A 10225-nucleotide genomic window follows, 5' to 3' on the forward strand; every position below is an offset into this window, starting at 1 on the left:
ATAATAATCATATACAGTGTATATTGACAAAATAAAAAAAATAAATAAATAAATAAATAAAAAATAAATAAATAAATAAAAATAAAAAAATAAAAATCTTGGTACCATACTTGAGGTGAATGTGCAGCAGAATTTTTCCCCCAAAGATAACTAAAACAATGTCTGTCATTCCATAGACTCTTATTAAGATGTGACTTTGGTACTCCAGCCATTGAGAGGTAGGTCTATGTCCCCTCCCCTTGAATCTGAGTGGTCTGGCACTCACTAATAACCAATAGATTGCAGTAGAAGTAAATTTCAAAGCTAGGTTACAAAGGGTGAGGGTCCTTCTGCTTGTCCAATGGAACACCTGTGCTGGGGCTGTCTTAGTCCATTTTCTGCTGCTATAACAGTATACCACAGATTGGGTAATTTCTAAACAACAGATGTTTATTTTGCTTCTGGTTCTGGAGGCTGGGAAGTCTAAGAGCATGGCATCAGCATCCATCGAGGGCCTTTATGCTGCATCATTCCATGGTGAAGGGCTGAAGGGCATAAGAACATGCACAGGACAGAGAGAGAAAATTGGGCTGAATTCTTCCTTTTTATCAGGAGCCCACTCCCAAGATCATAGCATTAATCCATTCATGAAGGCAGAGACCTCATGACCTAATCACCTCTTACAGGTCCCACCTCTTGATACCATCACAACGACAATTAAACTTCAACATGATTTTTGGAGGGGACATTCACACCACAGCAGGGGCTTTCATTTACCATGTGAGCAGTTCAAGTGTTCTGAGGCTCCCATGCTGTGCGGAAGCCAAACTAGTTTATGTCAAGAGGCCATGTGGAGAAGCCCTGAGATTGTATGAAGGAGAGAGGTAAGAGATATATGGCTGATCCTCCACTGCTCCAAATCCCTTCTGTTCCAGCTGCAGCTGACTGAAACTGTGTGAAACATTCCAGAACCATCCAGGAGAGCCTTTCCCCAAATCACTAACCCAAAGAAACCAAGAGGGATGATAAAATAATTGTTGTTTTAAACCACTAAGTTTTGTGGTAATTTGTCACACAGCAATAGATAATTGGAACAAAATGAAAGACTTAAAACAATTCTAAGCAAATCAGGAATCGTTAGAATATAATCCCTAGTACAGAATCATTGTGTCTCACACTGACTATAAAATTATTGTCAATTTCTTCCATAGACTCCCCTCGGCAGGGTTGCCTTTTAGTTATACTCAAGCTCCAATAAACACTCTCTTTCTTTGACTGTGGCTTGATATTATTATCCTATACCCTGCCCTGCAGTGCTTCTGTGATTAACTCAACTCAGTGTTTCATTTAACAGACACTAACATAATAGCAGAAGTATTTGGATCAAAATCTTGTGGCTCACCCAGCACCCAGATCTTGGTTTCTAAAATTACTCTCCAGTGAAAGAAACCAGGGCTCCTGGGATAAATGGCTGATTCCAGAGCTGAGGCAGGGAAAGTACAAGGTAAGCCAGAAGCATCTTTCAGTGCCAGAAAGTAAAGTACTGCCCAGAAAGCAAGAGGATGTCAAAGGCATATAGGAGTCACCTTTCCAGCCTTGGCCCTAGACCCTGCAGCTGCTGTGATGTTGAAGCCCAAGAAGAACCGGATTTCCATTTATGAACTCCTTTTTAAGGTGGCCAAAAAAGATGTCCATATGCCTAAGCACCCAGAGCTGGCAGGCAAGAATGTACCCAGCCTTCATGTCATGAAGGCCACGCAGTCCCTCAAGTCTCAAGGCCACATGAAGGAACAGTTTGCCTGGAGACATTTCTACTGGTACCTTACCAACTAGGTATCCAGTATCTCCGTGATTACCTCTACCTGTCCCCTGAGATTGTGCCTGCCACCCTGCACCACAGCCACCCTGAGACTGACAGGCTTCCACCTAAAGGTCTGGAGGGTGAGCAACCTGCAAGACTCACAAGAGGGGAAGCCAACAGAGACACTTACAGTCAGAGTGCTGTGCCTCTCTGGTGCTGACAAGAAAGCCAAGGCTGGGGCTGGGTCAGCAACCGAATTCCCATTTAGAGGTGGATTTGGTCATGGACGTGGTTAGCCACCTCAGTCATATCAGAGGGTATTATTTTGTGTTGAATAAACTTGTAGCCAGGAAAAAAAAAAAAAGGCATATAGGAGTCAAGCTAAAAGAGCTCCCAAGGCCAAAGCTGAAACTATTTGAATAAAATAACATAGCATTAAGTGATTGCCCAAAGTACAAATAAATTTTCATGAATACCTGTTTTATAGATAATAGTTGCATAACAATTATAGTTAATAACTATAATTGCTTCCATATATTACTATGTGACAGGGCTAAACTTTATATATATTAATTATTTTAATACATATTAATTATTTTAATCCTTACAGTACCCTATGAGGTAGATACTATTGTTATCACCATTTCACAGATAAGGAACAAAAGGCTTGTCATGTCAAGACACAAATAGGAAACGACACCATTTGTACACACATTGTAGACACTGGTAGGCATAAGAAACCACCTGTAAGAGCACTGGTCCCCTTAGGCCCTGTGCAGCCACTCTCGAGTTGGTATTAGTGGACTGTTGCAAGGCACACCAAGAAACTCTGACATAATTTTCTTAATGTTGCATAGCCCAGGACTTAATCCTGCTCAGTGGAGAGACACAGCTAAACTTCTGAGGCAGAACCAACTAACCTGAACTCTGTGTTCCCAGAATTTTAGAATGTTTCACTTCCAGAAAAAGAAAAACAGAGGAAACAAGTTGGATTTTTTTTTTCCTTGACCTAAAACAAAAATCACAACAATATCCTGAGGTTTTCTGGGGCCAGAACAAATTTAAGGTCCAAATACTACACCCACATTGTCAGAACAAAAAGTAATGGCACTGTGGGACAGAGCAGAGAGCACATAGTGGAGAGGGGCTGGAACATTCACTGCAAAGCACCTTCTAATGATAAGAACTGGGCCAGACACCACCCCACATCGCTTTATTGTTTTCCATAGCAACTTTTTCAGAAAAGCATTAACTCCAATTCACATGTGAACCCAAGGTTCAGAGAGGTAAAATAATTTACCCCAAGTCACACAGCTAATAAATGATGGAGACAGTTTGAGCCCAACTGTGAGAGGCTCCAAAGCTCATGTCTCTTGTTATAAAACCACATTCAAGGAAGCGTAGTTAAGGTTGTAGGCAGATCCCTAAGTTCAAGTGAAGGCTAGTCCCTAAAGACAGAGATCCAGAAAGAACCTCATGGCTCTATGACATAATGCAGGACCCAAACTCATGTTTATAAGTAGGAATCCATCCAAAAATAGAAATGGATGACATATCCCTCTAAGTAGAGGTGGGTAAGACATGAGGAAAAATCTAAGTAACGACATATAAGTGAATCAGTCATAGAAGGCTAGACTGCAGAGGTTGGCTCCTTGTCTCAGAAAAGCAGAGAATGACTTTCATTGGCATGTCCTCTAGTTCTCCTCCAACTATTAGCTAACATTTATTGATTGCTGCTATGGTCTGAATGTGTCCCCAAATATTCATGTATTGGAAACATAATCCCTGGTGCAATAGTGTTGGGAAGTGGGGCCTTTTGGGAGATGTTTGGTTCATGAGGACAAAGCCCTCGTAAATGGATTAATGCCACTATAAAAAGAGCTTGTGGGGATAGGTTCTCTCTCTTCTGCTCTTCTGCCACATGAGGTCACAATGTTCCTCCCCTCCAGAGAATGCAGGAACAAGGCACCAGCTTAAAATCAGAGACCAAACCGGCTGGCACCTTGAACTTGAACTTCCCAGCCTCCAGAACTGTGAGAAATAAATTTCTGCTCTTTATTAATTACCTCGTGTCTGGTATTTTGTTATAGCAGCACAAAACAAACTAAGATAGGTACTTACTATGTTCAAGATATTTTCCTGCATTTTCTCATTTAATTCTCATAACAGCCCTATGAGGTAGATACCATTATCTTCAATTTAAAATGAGAAACAGAACTAAATTATTTAACTAGCTAACCTAATGTCACTTAGAAAGTCAGGGTAGAGCCAGCCTCTCTGATTCCAGAACCCAAATTCCTAACAACCACGAGGAAAGGAACTAAATTCAAATACTAAGGTTCATACCATATCATTCAGTTTAATTAGAGTATTAAGTTTTATTGCCATTATAATACTGAATTTTATTTCACTCTAATAATAAATTTTATTAGCATTGTTTTTATTACTGTAGTTTTGAATTTTAGGATTACTATAATATTTGGCTTATTATTAATACTATATTGTATGTATTATTTTAGTGCTGGGTTTTACGGTGATGGTTATTATCATTATTACAGTTCTAGATTTTATTATTGCTATCATGTTTAGTGTTTTAGTAATTAGTTTTAAGACCTGAGTAGAAGAGGGGAAAAAATGATGATCATAGTATAAAACCAATCTCGTGTTTGCATGCATCAAATGAAGAATGGCTAAGTTTAGCACCCTATGGCCAATGCCACAAATTGGTTTACCCAATACCTGTTCAAAATACCTTCTAATGTGCCTTCCTATACTGTAACTTCTAGAAAGGGGGGAAGGGACTCTATTTCCCAGAATCCTTTGTAGCTAGTATACTCATGTGACTGGTAGTTTGTGAAGAGATACATTCACTCCAACCTTGGAAAGCAGAAGTGATACAAACTAGAGTAACATGATGTAGTGGCCACACTCTGGGAGAACAGGCAATAGTTGTAACTGTTTTTGGCTTTGTGTGCACAAACATGAAAAGCACCAACCTCAAAACTATCTGAATGGGTGTTGGCCTGGAAGAAAATCCCAGAATCAACACTGGGCCAACCTTTTAACCCCTAGGAACCTAATGGTTGTAGGGAGGGGGTGAATCAGAGTCATTTAGCAAAATTACCTAAGTGGGAAGCAAAAGTAGGCTGATCCCACATGCTCACAAACCCAGCTTAAGAGCCCAGCCCCAGTGGTTTTCAGCTTTTCAATGAACTCTTTTAAGAGATGTTGCATCTCCAGTGCTCTTGACCATATTGTGTGGAAAAGCATAATGTTGATGCCTCTGAATCAAAAAAGACTTTCAGAAGAATGACTCTAAAAGTGAGATTTCGGGAATACTGAAAGCACATTATTTCACATATATTTTTATTTTGCTATATTTGAAAGAGTGCTATATGATAAAATATAGGTCCAAGTATAAAAATACTTGCAGGAAATATTAAAACCTTCAGTAATAAAATCTTGTGCCATGGTTTAACCGGCAATGTTTTTTCTGGATATGTGAAGTAATAGCACATCTTAAAATCAATGATGTCTCAAAGTAGATTACATACAGTAGAACCCCTTTATTCTCTTGCTTTCTCTGCCCTCTGGATGTGCCATGGTTTAACCGGCAATGTTTTTTCTGGATATGTGAAGTAATAGCACATCTTAAAACCAATGATGTCTCAAAGTAGATTACATACAGTAGAACCCCTTTATTCTCTTGCTTTCTCTGCCCTCTGGTCTTTCATGTGTTCTGTGTTCCCTTCCTAGAACACTTCTCTCTCCTCTTTGCTTGGTTAACTCTTACCATTCCTCTGGGTCGTGGCCTAATTACCACTTCCAGGAAGTCTTCCTCAGTCTCCTCAACCCCATTCTCAAACTATGTGAGTTACCCCTGCTTTGTATTTTCATAGCACCCCATACTTCAACTATCATAACAATTATCATTCTTTACCGTAACTTTAATTTTCTGTCTCCCCCACAGGCTGTAAACTCCATGAAAACAGGAAACTTGTCTATTTTGCTTACATCATGCCTAGCACAGTTGGCACTCAGTAAATATTCACTCACCAAAGAACAAATGAAATGAATAAGTGTCTCCATTGCACAGCACTGAAATAAACTCATTCAATTTTGAACAGGGAAGCAATAAGAATTTTATCTCAAGGATAAGCAATCTGAGGCAGAGTGTAAGAAGCTAGTTAGTGACAAAGCCAAAGCTAAAATGTTTCAAAGTTCCCTGTGATAATAGTGATATCTGACATTTATTGACTAGGCACCTGGCACTGTTCCAACCTTGGTATTTGGATAATCTCACTTAATTCTCACAACTCTTTTATGTGGGCATTATCAGCATTCTCGTTTTATGAAAAGAGAAATTGAGGTACAAAAAGATAAATAAGGTTTTTTTTAAGAGAATAGAGCTAGTAAGTAGTGCCGCTGAGATGCAAGCCCAGGCAGATTCCACAATTTGCACCCTTAACCAAATCATTACAGATACTGGTAAATCGGGTTAGAATATTTAGCAATAGTAAATAGTATTAGTTACTAGCTTAAGAATGTGTTCTCATGCTGATACAAAACAAATATGTTTATTTTAGTGGATATTGATATCAACACAAACACAGTTCAGTCTAATCTATTGCAAGAATACTGTAATATCAGTTACAAGACCTGGGTTTCATACAGCCCACTCTTCAAGTAACTCTTTAATCCTAAGGTGAATCATTTCACTTCTCTGGCCTCAGTTTCTTCACTAGTTAAAAAAAAGGGGCGGGGGGGCGAGTAATGCAAATAAACTTTTAAAATTCTCTGATAATGTCTGTCGCTTTATCTCAAAGCAATTAACAGGTACACCAAGTGGGAAAAATCACCTATGCCAAATATTGAATTTGGGGATGTAGCTTAAACTCCAGTGTTTGTTCTACAAATTTCAAATAATGTTTGGCAAAGTGAAGGGCTCTTGATCCTCCACCTAAAAGCATGGGTTTCTAAATTCCAGCCATTGACTTTTTTTTCCTTTCCTTCTATTAACAGTGTTTGCCTTAGTGGGGAGAGGGAAGCCCAGACTTGTGTTGACAGAGTCTGACTGTTGGGGAAAAGTACATACCTGGAGGGGGAACAGTGTTTAACAAGAAACAAGGCTTCAGTCTCTGCCTGACTCACTCAAAGCAGGGCCTCCCTCCGTGATTGCTTTGTTCCAACACTAGATCAGAGGCTCATGTAGAGACTTGCTGAAGTCAAACACTATCAAAAAACTCCATCCCAGCTATGCTGCAGAGGAAAACAAAATTCTCGCCAGATGAGTGGTAGAGCCAAGGCTACTGAGAAGAGCTGGAGACTCATCCACAACTCCAGGGAGAAACCGGCTCCCAGCCCCAATCCATCCCTCATTCTTCAGGGTCACGGGGCTGCTGGACCTATTCTTATTTATCCAAACCTTTTGGAGATTGCTTTTCTGATAGTCAGTGGTACACATTTTCTTTTCTCAGCTTCGTAGGAAGTGAAAGGTTATAGGTTGTTCCCAAACTGTAAACACCAAAGCTCTATTCCCAGGCTAAGGAATCAAATATTTTCAAGCTTCATGATTGCACTTAGACCTACAAACTTGAGTGAATTGCTCAATCCCTTCCAATTAGACCTACAAACTTGAGTGAATTGCTTGAGTTTCCTCAACTGTGAAATGATAATATGCCCACACTTGAAGATTAAATGAGATAACAAGTACACCTGGCACATACCTTGTACTTAATAAGAGGGAGCTTTTTTGAGATTCCTTTCATGAAGGTCACTCAAGGTCAATCATTTTCACACCTTGTAAAACCAACAAAATTTTGAAAGGAAGTGCTTCTACTAACACCTAAACATTTTCTAGAAGATTATTTTTATATATTTATGTGGCTTAGAACAATTCTTCATTGCACAATTAGGACCCCCAAAAAATATTAATAGATGGGTACATAGAGAGAGAGATCCATTTCTTTCTGCCAACCAGAATCTGTGTCCTTCTAGTTCATGGAGGTCCACCAAGCTTCTCACCCACAGCTTCCTGTAGACGAGGGAATGCTTCCACCCCCTCCCCATGCCGTGCAAACCTCTGCCACACCTTCCTAGATCTTTCCCTCACCTTTCAAGAGGGGAAAAGTTACTAAGGTGATTGATCAAAATTCTAGAACATTTTTCATGTCATGTTTGCTTTGGGGCCAGGTCACTTTGTGTACAAATCCATTTGTCCCTTCATCTCCTCCATATGGCTAGGAGTATATATCCAGGCAGACCAATGGCAACATATTTCCATATGCATGCCTAAGCTTGCTGGTCTTTGCCACTATATAGAATTGAGACATTCAGTAGGATTCAGATACAAGTTTTTTGTGATTTAAAGCTCACCTTATTCTTCGAGCTTAGTTAAAACGTTCCCCAGAATTCTGCATTTAGAGTTATTAGATACTCATAGAGCTAATCAGATTCCCATTTAGCTTCTATTCCTTGACTCTATTTCCATCAAGAAATGAAGTGGGAGGAGAACTGACTGATGGGGTAGATCTAAGCCTTCCCAGGTCCCTGAACATAAAAGCATTAAAAAGCCCACCTCCATTTCTAACACCTCCCTGACCTTCCTTCTTTATGCCTGGTCCCCTTTCCTCTGCTCCCAGCTGTTCACAAGTCCCTCACCCTGTAGTCATCTCTGGTAAAATAGAATATGGAGGACAGGCCTATGCTCCCCAGGCCCTGAGCCCAGAATGCTTTTCCCTTGCTTTCTTTTGTCAAAATCATGCTGTCTTTCAAGGCCTGCCACAAATTCCTACTCCATCTGAAGTCTTCCATTACCCCTGTTGGAATGAGTTCTCCCACCTCTGGCTCACACAGCACTTAATTTTTCATTCAGTTATGGCACTTACTTCATTCTGCCTCATGTTCCAAAAGGTTGTTTACAACAGGTCAGCCTTTCCCACAAGACTGGAAGCAAAACCAGTGCAGCAAGTCTGGGTTAGTCACTTTGATACCCACTCACCCCACCCCCCAGATGCTACCATGGTGCTTTGCAACCCATAGATGCACAATATATATAGTGGTCAAGTTGAATTGTTCAAAAACCCAGTATAAAAGATTCCAGGGGCATTGGACGCCTTGTGAACCTTTTGAATCATGAATGGAAAACACTTTGCCAAGGGCAGGAAGGAATTCATCAAAGCACCATCATCTTTGGCCTGCCTGTGACTCCACTTGTTTTCCTGTTTTCCTCTCATTTTTAATTACAAACAAGCTGCCTCATATGTTTCCTTTTTCTGCTACTGAAACACACCATCAGTGAGCTTTGAGTGTTGGTCCAAATACTGACACAGGAAGTGCTAGTTGGCAAGCCTGAGCTTTGGTTCCGGAAGCCTGCTGAGGGATTCCAACATGCTCAGCCAACAGTTAGACTGTACTATAAGTTCCTGCTTCTCTCAGAAGGTCTGGTGGGGCTTCTAAGTTGTAGGGTAGAGAGTACAGGGTGCAGAGACTGAAGATTCCTTTCAAGTTTTAACCCTGTCACTTGCTTTTTATTTGACCCTGTGCAAGTTGCTTAACCTCTCTGAACCTCAGTTTCTTCTTCTGTAAGCTGGACTGATGAGGCATAAGTGAGTTCTATGAAAAAGCAGGTGTGGAAATGTTTTCTAGAACCTGGATCTCTGGAAAGCAAGGTGCTATCTCATATATCAAACTTTTTCTGCTAAAGGGATGAATGTGTCTCTCCCAGAAATGAAACTGTCATGGCCCAGTCTGGGGTGAAGATAAGTAACTACTACTAAGAGATAGCTGGGAAGAGAAGGCCAGCTAGTGGCTCCTCTGGGAACTCACAAAAACAAGAGCTCAAAGACTAGAAAATACGCCACTTCATAAATAGGTTGCTGCTTTCTTGCCACTCTTCTCCAAGACTCTCTCTCATCATCAGGTTGACTCTAAAGAAAGAAACTCCAGGTAAAAAGGAGCCCTGCCTCTGAGAACCTCTGGAGAGACTGCCATGTTGCATTGGCTCCTCTGCTAAAAATGGTCTGTCCAATTCAGTTAAGGGAGCCCCAGACAATAGTCTGTCTTCACACTCAGCATTTCTTCCCTTGCCATATGCAGGCAGGTCTGCAGAGCCAGCAGCCGGCAGCTGTGTTTACAACTTTCCACCACTCTTGTGAATTAATAAATTCATTCTGGGCCTGGTGCTCACTTTCACTAGGCTTCTGCTGCATGGGATGGCTATAGGTTACCCCTGCAGGACAGCCACACAGCATCAGGGCATTGTTCTTGACTGGGGGCAGTGCAGGGCATGTGCTGGGGATGGGAAAAAGGGTGGCTGAGAAAATATAAAGTGAGCTCATGCACAGGGCTAACCATTGCCTTCTGCCATTCTGTAGACCCTGATCAAGTCCAAAGAGGCTTCAGTTTCCATGACTTTGAAGATATTAGTTCCCAAATTACCAACAT

The 10225-nt window shown here is 40.8% G+C and overlaps 1 pseudogene; it reads left to right on the top strand.

Moving 5' to 3' along the window:
* Window positions 1-1602: 1602 nt before the first annotated feature.
* Window positions 1603-10225, top strand: part of LOC103604480 — a 33736-nt pseudogene continuing 25113 nt past the window's right edge.

Source organism: Galeopterus variegatus, unplaced genomic scaffold (genome assembly GCF_000696425.1).
Source record: "Galeopterus variegatus unplaced genomic scaffold, G_variegatus-3.0.2 Scaffold5168, whole genome shotgun sequence".
Lineage (NCBI taxonomy): Eukaryota > Metazoa > Chordata > Mammalia > Dermoptera > Cynocephalidae > Galeopterus > Galeopterus variegatus.